Source organism: Ambystoma mexicanum, chromosome 4q, assembly GCF_040938575.1.
Source record: "Ambystoma mexicanum isolate Mex_15411 chromosome 4q, UKY_AmexF1_1, whole genome shotgun sequence".
In the NCBI taxonomy this organism is placed as follows: domain Eukaryota; kingdom Metazoa; phylum Chordata; class Amphibia; order Caudata; family Ambystomatidae; genus Ambystoma; species Ambystoma mexicanum.
This window is the reverse complement of record NC_090928.1, coordinates 157,505,871-157,518,658: the sequence shown is the minus strand read 5'-3', so window position 1 is coordinate 157,518,658 and position 12,788 is coordinate 157,505,871.

Sequence of the window (12,788 nt, the reverse complement as noted above, 5' to 3'; positions counted from 1 at the left end):
TCTCAACAGATACCAGTAGTACCACTCCACTACTTCGGGGAAAAGGTCCGGAAGACTTCATCGCTCCCGCAGAGACCCAGGTGAGTGTGACAGCAGATGATTTGATGGTCTCAGGGAGCACAGGGAAAACATACATTGCCTTCCTGGCTAATAACAGCATTGGTGCATGTGTATGCCACGCCCATGGAGAAGGAGGAAACCTGGGGTACATAGCACCCATTGGTAGAGGCTACTGATCGTTTGGTGAAATGGGGATGTGATATGCATGCTACAATTCTAACTTTGTTGGTCGTGATATGGAAGTGGTTACTTTGAGAATGAGCGCGTGATTGCTGCACAATGCTCACAGCCACATCAAAGGGACATTGTTATCTCTGCCAGAGCCCGCTCAAAGGAGACCGATTGGAGAAGTGGCTATGCTGCTTGGGCAGTTAGAGGGGCTGGATGAAAGAGAGGCTGCACACATTGTAGAATCAGGCACAGAATTAGGAAAAAAAACATGCTAAGGAGTCAACAAAATAGAGTAAGGCTGACACAATGAGACATGTCCAAGCGCAGCCCTTGAGGAAGAGTTTAAACGAAAAGTGTGTGCAAAGGTATACCATGATTTGACAAAGGAAACATGGCAAGTCCCTGATCCCTTATTTGATTGAGTGTGTGGCACCGTCTCTGAGGTGCAGTTCATAAAGAGCGCTAGTGTCAGAGACAAATGCCCCTTTGTCATCCAAATATAAAGTCAGCGGCACAAAGTGAAACATATTTTAGCCCTCTTGGACACAGGAGCAGAGGTGACTAATTTTAATGGATACCCAAAAAGATTGTCTGGCAGAGTACTGGTGAAAGGATATGGAGGGGCAGAGACAGTGGCCAAGCCATTTGAAGTGAAAATATCGATTGGAGAGGGTTCCCTTTTCACAGCCATGGTTTTAATTGCTAACATTGCAGGGTACATTCTTGGAATGGGGGAAGACTGTGCTTACTGATTTAGGAGAGTTTGTTTTTGGCAACCGCAAGGTTCATGTGAGAATGGTGAATTCATGTTGGGCATGTTAAATGGACCCCTTTGCATTTACCACCCTATGCAGAGCTAGTGTGTGTGTGAAACGGTACAGATTGAAATGGGAATGGTATCTTCAGCAGAGAGCAAAAGCAGGGCGAACAGGGGTGTCCATGCTGCAAGAGCAGATGCTTCAAGCTGTGAATTTGGAGAGAATGCATGAAACAAGCACCCCCACAGCTCTGCCTGAATCACCTTTCAAAGTTGCACCTGCTTATGACACACTGAAGAAGAACAGAAACATGTCTGGTTTACTGATGGCGCCACAAAGTATCACAAAGGACACCGATATTGGCAAGCAGTTGCTTTCCATCCCCACCGAGAGACTTTGCTGATGAGCAAAGGGGTTGGAGGTTCGAGTCAGTATGCCCAACTGCAAGTGGTGGCTGCAGTAAATGAACAGGCAAAAAACAGAGACTGCCTTTATATATGCTGACAGTTGGGCTAAATATCAAGGCCTGACTCATTGGGCACCAGCATGGCGAAAAGAAGAATGGAAGATCAAACACACTCCAATCTGGGGAGGGCAAGACATCTAGGAAGAGATATGGAGTAAGGGTAGAAAAGCAAGACCTTGGTTGGACATGTAGATGGGTACATGTCCACTGACACCTTTCTGGCTGGACTGTTCAACAATGAAGCATTTCAGATGGCAAAGATTTGCCCAGTGCAAGTCGTAGAAGAGAAGCACATGTTTCAGGCAATGGCAGACTCGGTGCATTAAGCAGCGGGTCATTTGGGGGCAATTAGGAACGTATGAGTGGGTGAAACGTAGACAGCTGCTCATCATGGTGGATAATGCCAAACAATCTGCAGCCCAGTGCCTTGTGTGCTGTGAAGTAAAGCGCTATCCGCTGAAGAGAAAGCTGCAAGACGCTTTAAAGCGAGGAGAAAAAGCTGCAAACATTTGGCAAGTTGACTACATTGGCCCTCTGCTGCCAGAGAATGAAAAGCATTATGTGTTAACAATGGTAGACATATTATCAGGAATGTTGCTGGCACATCCAACAGCACATGCAGACCAACGTGCCACCCTGAAAGGCATGGAGTATCTGATAAGACATGGCATTCCAGATGAAATTCAATCCGACCAAGGCAGCCACTTTGCAGGGAATGGTGTGTAGAACTTGGCTCTAGAACAAGGAATTCATTTATTTATTTGAATTTTTATATACTTCACACGCCCGGAGGCCTCAGGGCGCACACAAAACAGAAACATGACAGACTAAGTTGAATAACACATAGGATCATATCAGGAATACCACAGAAGTCGGCATCATACAGAGGAGGTCAGTTGAGTACGTAATCAGGCAACCGATTGAAAAGTAGCATCTTCAGCCCTTTTTTAAAGCCATTGGTTGTGCTGGTGGCTCTGAGGGTTAATGGGAGTAAGTTCCAGGCAGTAGGGCCTAGCACATCAAAGCTAATGCTGCCTGCTTTGGCAAGCTTGAAACAGGGCTGTACGAGCCTAAATTGATTCTTGGATCTAAGGGGGTGCGCTGGAGTGTAGAGCTCAAGACGAGCAGAGAGATATTTGGGGGCCTTATTTAGAATACACTTGTGAGTCAGGGTGAGAACTTTATGGGTCTCTCTGTGCTTGATGGGAAGCCAGTGTAGGTCCCTTCTTGCGGCTGTGACATAAGCACGTTTGGACAGGCCAGAGATTGCACGAACTGCACCATTCTGAATAACCTGGAGAGAGGATTTAATGGTCTGGGAACAACCACTCAAAAGGCTATTACAATAATCCAGGCGAGAATTTACGAGATCCGTTGCAAGAAGTGCAGCATTCTCATCAGATTCAAAAGGCCGGATGTTGCCAAAGAGTTTATTAATAAAGCCGCAGGATCTCTGGACCTGCGCAGCCTGCTGCTTCATTGTTAGTTCAGAATCAAAAGTAACACCAAGAGTTCTCACCTTTTTTACCACGGGAACAACAGCATTAAGAATGGTAAAGCTGCCACACTCCAGAGGTAAGGTTTTAAGCTTTGAGGCAGTGGTCACAATGAGCAGTGCAGTTTTCTTTGAGTTTAGTGCCAGAGAATTGATGGCCATCCACTCATGAATGGAGCTGTACATTTTGTTGAGGTCAACTGAATTTTCGAAGTACTGCCAAGAGAGTTTCATAACAACTAGGCCGTATAGCAATCTCAAGAGGGAGATAATGTAAACATTAAACAGGGACGGTGAGATACACAACCACAGGTAATGGGAGTGGACGAATAGTGGGCATCCCCACAGGAAGCTCTAGCGAGACGGGGCCCAAGAAAAGAGTAGATCCACAGTGAAGCCAAACTGGAGCATCCCACTGAAGAATGTAATCTTTCCACCAAGATAGCATGATCAACAAGATCAAAGGCGGAAGAGAGATTTAAGAGCATCAGCATTGCAGGTTGGCCATGGTCCACAATGTTAAGTAGATTGGCTTTGAGATCAAGCAAGGCCATCTCTGTGCCACGGGTTCTAAAGCCAGATTGGTGAGTCCCCTGAATGTCGTTCTGCTCCAGGAAACATTGGAATTGTAAGTAAGCAACTTTATCCAGAATCTTAAGGAGAAATGGAACATTTGTGATGGGATATAGTTTTCTGTCACTAAAGGGTCAATATTATACTTTTTCAAGCCTCTTTGAGCATAGGAGGGATCCCTCTGCAAATGATAGGTTGGTCAATTTGATGACCCAGGGGCAAAGTACATTGATGCATCTGATAAAGAGACTAGAGGGACAAACATTCCCCAGGCAAGAAGTGGGTTTCATATTAGAGACAATTTGAAAGATAGTGGTCTCTGTACAGGGGGAAAAAGAAAAAATGGGAGACCCAGAACCTTGCTAGTAAACGCGTTATGAATGGTTTGACAGCAATCATCATTCTTCACTGGCCTGGGGGCTAAGCAGGGGGTTCTCTTCAATTCATTAAGAATAACCAATAGTTCTTTGGAGCTAGATTGGCCTTGGAAAATCCACTCATTGTATGTAGTGGATTTAGCCTCTATGATAGCTACTTTGTATTTTTTTAATTAGAAGTTTATAAACAACCAAGGTGATGGGTTATTGCGCCAAGAGCGTTCAGCAGGCCGTTTCTTGTGTCCAAGATGGAGGATGCCATTGTTGTACCAGCTTTTATTCAGGGTCTCACTCTTCACCTCTTAAGTTCTAATGGTGGCTAAAAAATTGGTAGCGCCATCCAGTGTACTAATGAGGTGGCTGACTAGTTTGTCAGCTTTCTCAAAATTGTTTAAGGAGCCCAATTGAACCGTGAGCAGGGATGTTCTTTTTTCCAGGAGGCCTTTTTCTAATTCCTAGTATGAATGACTGGTCTGGGATTAGCGTCAAGTCTGGCAGGAGGCTGTGGAATGTCAACATAAAAAGAAATCATATAATGGACACCTCACATTAACCCTTACCCACAAGTCTCTGGACATATTGAATGAATAAATGGCTTATTGAAACTGCAAATCAAGAAACTGACTCAAACTCACCCGCTCAAAGGGTGGTCTAAGCATTTAGGCCATACTCTGTTTGTACTGAATAATCACCCTTTAGGGAACAAGCAAACACCCTTTGTGAGACTGACAATTGAGAAGCAAGAAACCTTGCAGCCACCCAATCGTTGTATGGAAGACTGAGAAAGAGGCAAAACTGACTGTGCAAGCAACACCAGGCAGTATTGGACTAGACCTCTTTGCACTTGCAGATGATGTGATCCCAACAGGACAGACAAAATCTGTATTGCTAGGCATTGGGATCAAGTTGCTGGCTGGCATCTATGGAAGAATTGCTGCACGATTCAGTCTAGCAAAGAAAGGCATTGATATACTAGGTTGGGTGATTGATCCAGATTATCGGGGAACAGTTCACGTGCTACTGCTCAACATGGGCACATCTGAGGCACCAGTGGCAAAATAAGCATGCATTGCACAATTGATTTGTGAGCAGGCAGTTACTCCCAAGTGATTAAAAACAAGCAGGCCCCTGATACCACACAGAGGGGAGAGGGTGGATTTGGGAGCACTGGCAAGAAAGTGTGGGTCCACCATCCCAATAAGAAGCTGGAGGTTGGAGAATTGTTGAGTAAAGGAGTGGGAAGTATGTACGTTGTACTGTCCCGGGAGGATAGCTCAGCTGCAACGTGCTCACCTTGGAAGCAAGACAACATGAGGCAACACAGGTTCGATCCCCGGGTCAATGCTTATCGTAATAAATACGCAACTAAGACCAAAAAATACAATTACGCATCTAAAAATCAAACAATTCCTGTAACAGCGCCTCGATGCCCACGGGCTGTCTGAGCGCTTTAAAAATGCTAGATAAATAGATAAATGAACTGTTGCAAAATTCTGATATTCCTGTTTATGTCCCCGCAATCAGGTTGACGCCACGTTCGTGAGTCCAAAATGAGGGTGGTCATGGTTTTCTTAGGAGTACATCTGGCAAGTGAAGTCTGTGCTTTCTCGATAAAGGGCGGCCGGTTGCAGAATGCCATATGGACACTAAGAGTTGCCTGGACCTTGCCCAATGCTACTATTTTGCAAGATGCCAAGAATCACACTGTACCATGTGAGAAGAGCACCAAGGATGTGACATACCCGCAAGGAACAGCCAGGGTGTTGAAATGCTACGTTGTCAGACACCTGTTATCATTGACACATATTCCTGTTGTTTATGAATTCTGGGACCTGATGTGTCTGTGAATGGTTCTGAATTTGCATTTTTCATTTTATGTCTTTTCTCCCCAAAAGACTGGGAAATGGGAGAGAAATGCTTTTGTGACCTGTGATACTTCTAATTGTATATGCTAAGACTGCACTGAGGAAAAGCTACTGCCAGATGGCAGTATGATTTATGTACTGAAGTATATGGCAGCCATGCCACTTGGAGAATGGTGTTCTATAAATCACTTAGAGTTGAAACTGTATGTATGTTACATTTTCCGGTAGTAAGACAGCATTTAAAGTGCAGGAATTGTTATGCATGTTTCCATTATTAGTGAAATGCAACTAGACATTGGGCCTCATTACGAGTTTGGAGGTAGCCATGCCCTTAATAATGGCATGGCTACCCCCAAACTCGAGTCCGGGTTCACTGAATAGGGAAATACCAGGCCATTCTGACCTTGGAGGGCCAGGTATTTCCCCATTCAGGGAACCCAGACCCGGTACATCCACATTCCCATGTGAGCCCCCATAGGGCTCAATGGGAATGGGTAGCATGCTAACAATGGGCCTGTTAATGACGGACTCATTGTTAGCATGCTGGGCCTCTCGCGGGACCCGCTAGCGAGCGGACCTTGTAATGAGGCGGTAGGGGGTTAACGGTGCCGGCAGCTCTACCAGCGCCATTAACCCCCTACCGCCAGGATCGTAATGAGGCCCATTGACTTATTAAAAGGCAATGGGCTTCATTACGAGTCTGGAGGTAACCCTGCTGGTGCTTCTGGTGGGTTGCCGCAGGACTCGTAACACTTTTCCGACGCTTGAGTTTCCAGTGCCACTGGGACATTACAAGTACGGCGGATTGGGAAGTCAGGCACCGGAAAATGTAACTCTCCATTTCCATGGAGTCACATAGGACTCCATGGTAGTGGGGAGATGGTAGCACCAGCACTGTCAGGATTCTCCTGCCTGGTTAGTGACAATGCAATACCATACTCCCACGGTGTCTATGGCAACACTGGTGGACGCAGCACTATCTCGCCAGCATCTACTACTCCCATGTCGCATTTCATGACCTCAAGCACACTGAAAGGCGCAGGAAAACCCCACACCCTGGACTAGGGTATTAGTGTAACGCAATCTACTGAAAAATTGTCCAGAGGTTGTTTTATTTTTAAAGGTATCAAAAATGTATTTATTAAGATACATTATTTTCAAAAATGAATTAATCATTAATTAATACACACCAAGATGTCTGCTCCGTCGGCTAGATTAGACCTCACCAAGATGGCAGCCCCATCCACAGTATCAGACCGCACCAAGATGACCGCCCCATAGGCCACATTGGACCTCACCAAGATGGCCACCACTTATCTGGGTGCCTCGTAACATGACGGCAATGTGACCTATAAGTAGGGACGAACATGAAGGCACAGCGTCTTGAAAACTTTCAGTTTCAAGATCCAGAGACTCGCTGAGCCTCCTCTACGGACTACCTTGTTATCCAAGAACATTTCAGGTATTATGTAATGAGAAACGTATTTAGCATTCTAGTTAGCTCATATTTTCTTTGGGACTGTTTATTTTGGATGACTAAGCATAAAGGCTTTTTTATTCCTCCATTTCACTTTCCCATTCCAGGTAATGCACATTTCACATTGGGAAGGGCAACCGACCTACACACGGTATTCTACCTAATTATAATTGTACCTTGTATCTTTCAGTCCTGACCATAAAGTCCTGACCACAAGCAACACATCCATGGGTCCATGATAAATACTGCCCAGGAGAGGACAGAACATCCCATTTCCTGTCCTAAAGCCCCCCTCAATTGGGGAGGAAGTGGAACTCGAGACTCTGTTCTCTTATCAGAGGGTTCAGTTTGCCTTTCTATCCAAGACGTACTTGCCACGTGGTTCCTGAGAGTCAAGGCCAGTGGTCAAGTTAATCATTGTCTAACGGGCACCATTGCTAATGGTGCAGGTGCTTCTGTGAAAAACTCTGCGGACAGGTGCCATTATGCCAGGCAGGTCAGACGTCAGAGTTGTAGTGTGTCAGTTCAGAAACAGCCCCCGCCCGCAGAGGTGTAGTGTGGCAGGCCGGAATGGGTGCCTGTATGGTGCAAACAGCACCCTTATTTCCGGATTGCCACACTTGTAATGAGGCCCCATGTAATTTACCAACCTAGATGCTCCAAAAGGAGTCACTTTCTGTGGCCGAATCCTAAACTACGTGTGGCCAGAGGTTTAGATTCAGTATTTGCTGGGGCAGTTGCAGTGGGTGCTGGAGAATTGAATGCTTTTGATATATAGATGATGCACAATAAGCTTTCTGCAATGGGCTCTGATGCTAGCACCACTGTTAAATTGTTAGCTCAATGGGAACCGCTGTTGAGCCCTGCTTTAAATGATGCAGCAAAACTTGGTACGAAGTTGTTACATCGCCTGATGTTTTTCCACCGTTTTTTTCTAAAACACTCATTGAAAAATATGGGGGCGGTTGGTGTAAGGTGATATAAGGGGTAGAAGGTGGGGAATAGGTAATAAACAACAGGGCAATGACAGAGCTAACAAACAAAAAAATCAATGAGCGGGCGATGTAAGAACATACAACTGCAAAAAGCATAGGCAATAATTGGAGATGGCAGAATTTCAGCTAGAGAGCTATCTTTGCAGCATTAGAAGAGGTAAACGAAACTGCCATGGACACTAAATGTGTCTTATGGCAAGCCATGCTGAATCTACAGGTGTTAGCCTTTCGCTCTGAATGAGGATGGCTGTCTCCAGCACACTGGCACAAAGAAATTAATTTACCTGCAGATATATGGATTAAATTGCTTGCTTTTGGTTAAGGTAATAATTGCCAATCTTCAATGCAATTTAGTAGAACAGCTTATCCTTTAGAAATATGGTGTCCATTGGTGATTTTGCGCATGAAGCTGAATGGTTCTAGGTAGATTCCACAAATATGAGGGGAATGATTAGTCAGAATTACACAACACATAGTCACACCTGTACGCTTTGGGACCAAGGGTGGGTGTGCCCTGAAACAGGATGAATACTTGACCCGTGTATGCACCCTGTAGCTGGAGAGTGTTATTGGATGCAAGATCACATTAATGGGACTGACATTTTTCAGATTGACCAGAAGTAGACTTCCATTATTACTAATCATATTATGCTTATTAACAATTATAAGTTAGAGGGTACCCCGCATGTATTTTGTGTAGACCAGTTAGCAACGATTTTAGATGCCACTACTAACACCTTGTATACTTTGACTAAGTGGTCTCAAATTGGAATACATATAAAGCTGGATAACATGCTGAATTTGACCCTTCCTTATGCTATAATCACTTCACGACTCTGTGCTATAAGGCAATTCGCCCAGGCTTCCTAGCCAGCTTTCAGGAACTTTGTCACCTTAGTGGTTACAACCAAATTGAAAATGTGTTTGACAAAAATCAGCTAATTAAGACAGCTGACCACTTGCAGTCCATCACTGTTCATTAATGGTGGAATATATTCACAGGCTGGTCTCCCCCCTCTACAAAGCTGCTAAATATAGTGTTTCATACCCTTGCTTTGGCTATTTAAATCGCTTTGTTTGATTGCTGTAATCCGTGTAGGCTTACTGAGAAGCATGGAACAGTTGTATACTGGAATGGCTGAGCTGTAGAAATGCCTGATAGGCTTCCAGCATTTGGTCCATGCTTCAAAAACAATGAAGGGGTGGAATGTCATGTAATGACAGAACAATGATCGTTAGCGATCCTGATGAACGCAGGGTGGAGTTCAGGAAACTTCCACACAAATTCCGACAAAGTGGTTACCGAGCAGAGGATCTTAAGGCAGTGATCACCAGAACATCCACGCAACCATGCACTGAACTCTTGCTGACGAGACCTAAGAGGATGACTCCCCTGCTGGTCTTTGTCTCTAAATTCCCGCTACAGAGCAACAAAGTGAAACAAAGTATAAACAGATGCTGGAACATCCTGATGAGTGATGAACGAACTAAGCACCTTTTCCCTGACTGATCTTCGCTTACCAGAGAAGTGAGAGCCTAAAGGAATAGTGCACTCAAAAATATTATTGCCTTAAAAGATGGGCAATAATCCAAAACATATATTATAACATATTTTTAATGAAAGTTCCTATGTAAACTTTTGAGCAAACGAGGCTCAAAGCGTTTACATAGGAGCATCCATTTTGACATTTCAGGCAGCCTCCTCAGCTCTGCCCTGGCGGCACTAAATAAGCAGCAAAAGCCCCCTACTGGGAACTTTTGCTTACAGTAGCCGGAGAAGAGCTCAACATGAGCTGAGGAGGCTGCCTTCACTTTCATTTTACGTTTTGGTGGTCCCCAAGCCGGGGAAGCACAGAAAACGTTAAATGAAGGCAAAAAGCAAAGGTGCAGCAATTACAAATACAACGTTGTTGTATTTGTGATTGCCGTGGTTAGAAAACATAAATACAAGAACGTTGTATTTCTGACTGCGACAGCTTTTGCGTGGATTCTCCTGGGCTCCCCCAAGGGAGGGGGGGTGTCACGATCCATGCCCCTCACCCCCTCAGGTATAATAGCCTCCTGGCAGCAGTGGGGCTAAAGCCCTTCACACTGGCCCCAAGGGCCTTAAAACTCCATCAGAAACATACATGTAGTCAGTCCTGGTGCATTTGGCGCCAGGCCCATTATCAGGAATAAAGCAATACCAGTTTTGGACCTTAATCCAACATGGAGGCCTATTACACAGCTCAGTTCTTTAGAACCAAGCCATGCGGTCTAGTGTTTTGGGCGTGGCTGGGCCTGGAACTACTTGGCCTGGAAATACTTTACCTGGGCTATTTAAACTACACCCAAACAGCAGAACACGCTTCACGTTATTCTGCACTCCTGCAACTTAACGCTCACCGTGTCCAGCTCCTGCTCATCTCTTTCTCCAATGGCCCAATCCTGAAGCACTAGATCCGGATTCCATTAATATCCCGGAAGAACAAGAACAGCATTAGCGAGCAAGAACATTTACCTGTGAAGTAACCGGTCTTGAATCCATCCTGCGCTTCGCTTACCTCGCCCATCTCCAGAGTTCACCGCAACCTGCAAAGGTAAAGAAACAAGGACAGCATTGATAACAATTCTTACCTGGGCAAGCAGCGAGTCCTCGCAGCACCCTGCGCTTCTCTTACCTCGCCCATCTTCACCGTAACCTGCAAGGGAGAAGGAACAAGGTCAGCATTAACAAAGCACTTACCTGGGCAAGCAGCGCTTTGATCGCTCATCACTCCGGAACATCACCGCAACCTGTACAAAGAGAAGCAAACACAGGTTAGCATTTAACACCAATAAACAGCGCAGCGCTCCGCGCATCAATGACTCACTGTGGTCTTCGCCATCGGAGCAGCAATTCCGAGATCGCAACCATCCCTGAGAAAACAAAAAGAGACATTGTTAGGGAACAGCGTAGTGGAGTAAGACGCTGAGAAGACAGAGAAAAACAGATGGAATGAAAGAGACAGAATAAAGACGGAAAAGACATTATAACTCACCTGGAAGACAGCAAGCAGAGTCAGAGTCACAGCCGGTCTGGAACCGACATAAGGGCACACGGACCAGCGAAGCAACTAGGTCCATGGAACGGCCGCACCAACCACACGCCCCTGCACAGAGACGCAGAGCAGAGAGTTCAACACACAAAATCCTAAGGTGAGCAATAACCCTAAGGGAGAGGATTTGGACCAGAGGGAGGTGGGAGTCCACCCATCACATAACCAGTACTTAACCTTCCATTCTCCTGTTACAGGCGCTACCCAATGTCTGGCACATAACCAAGCAGAGAAGGGTCCGGCATAGCGCTTAGACCACCATCCAGTATCGTGTGGCGCCCCCGTGGATACCAGGTGAGCATAACAGAACGCGAAGCCTCAATTAAAACATCCACCTGGGCGTCATGGAAACATCAGAGACTGACCAACTAGCCCAGTTACGGGGAGAATTACGGGCCGAGGTGCACTCCTCCCGGCAAGCAACCAACACCCTTAGGAGGGAGTTGATTGTCACCAAGGACTGCACCAATGAATTAGCCAGACAATTGCTCCAAACACAGGCTGGGCAGGCTCTGTTGCCAGGAAGTATTCTGTTGGTTCCAGCCACATCCGCCAATCCAGTGCAGGTGGTCCTCCCTGGGGCAGTTCCTTTGGCCCCACCCGAACGTTTTATGGGGGACCCAAGAAAATATGCAGTATTCACGAACCAATGGTGCCTCCATTTTCTTTGTAGACCCGGAGCCTTTCCTAACGATCAGTTGCGGGTTGCCTTCATTCTGTCATATCTGAGTGGCAGTGCCGCGGATTGGTCCATACCGTTAGTAAGCCAGGCTGATCCACTCCTGCTGGATTTCAGGGGGTTTCAACAGGAGATGGAGAAGCTGTTTGGCCGACATACCCAGGGCCAAACTCTGGATTACTAACTTCTGTCCCTCTGCCAAGGCAGCCAAGATTTGTTAACATATATCACCGCTTTTAACAGACTTGTGGCCTGAGGAGAAACGAACAACGTTATTCCATCGAGGATTACGGGGGGAATTGAAAGACATCTTAGCTCAGGTGGTAAACCCGCCAAAAGACTGTGTAGAGTTCATCAACCTAGTGGTGCAGCTAGACCACAGGCTGCACGATCGAAGGACAGATCGAGCTAGAACGGAGAATCGGACTGTGTATGTACACTCAGAGGAGAACAGTCTGCGTTCATCAGAAAACACTTTGGAACCCATGCAAATTGGGGGTGTACGGAGCCCATTAACCAAGGCTGAAAGAGACAAAAGGACACAACAGCATTTATGCCTGTAATGCGGGAAATCAGGTCACTTCCTCAGAGAATGTCCCGTAAAACCCCCTAGGAGAACAGTTGGAGCTACAGAGAAAGAAGGAGGAGAACAAGAGTCAGAAAACTTCCAGGCCCGGAAAGCTTAGAGGTCCATTTGTTGAGTGAAGAAAAAGAGCCACAGACCTCACACCTTACCCTGCCTGTGATTTTGATCAGTCACCAACAACCGTCTCGGATGCATGATGTGGAGGCATA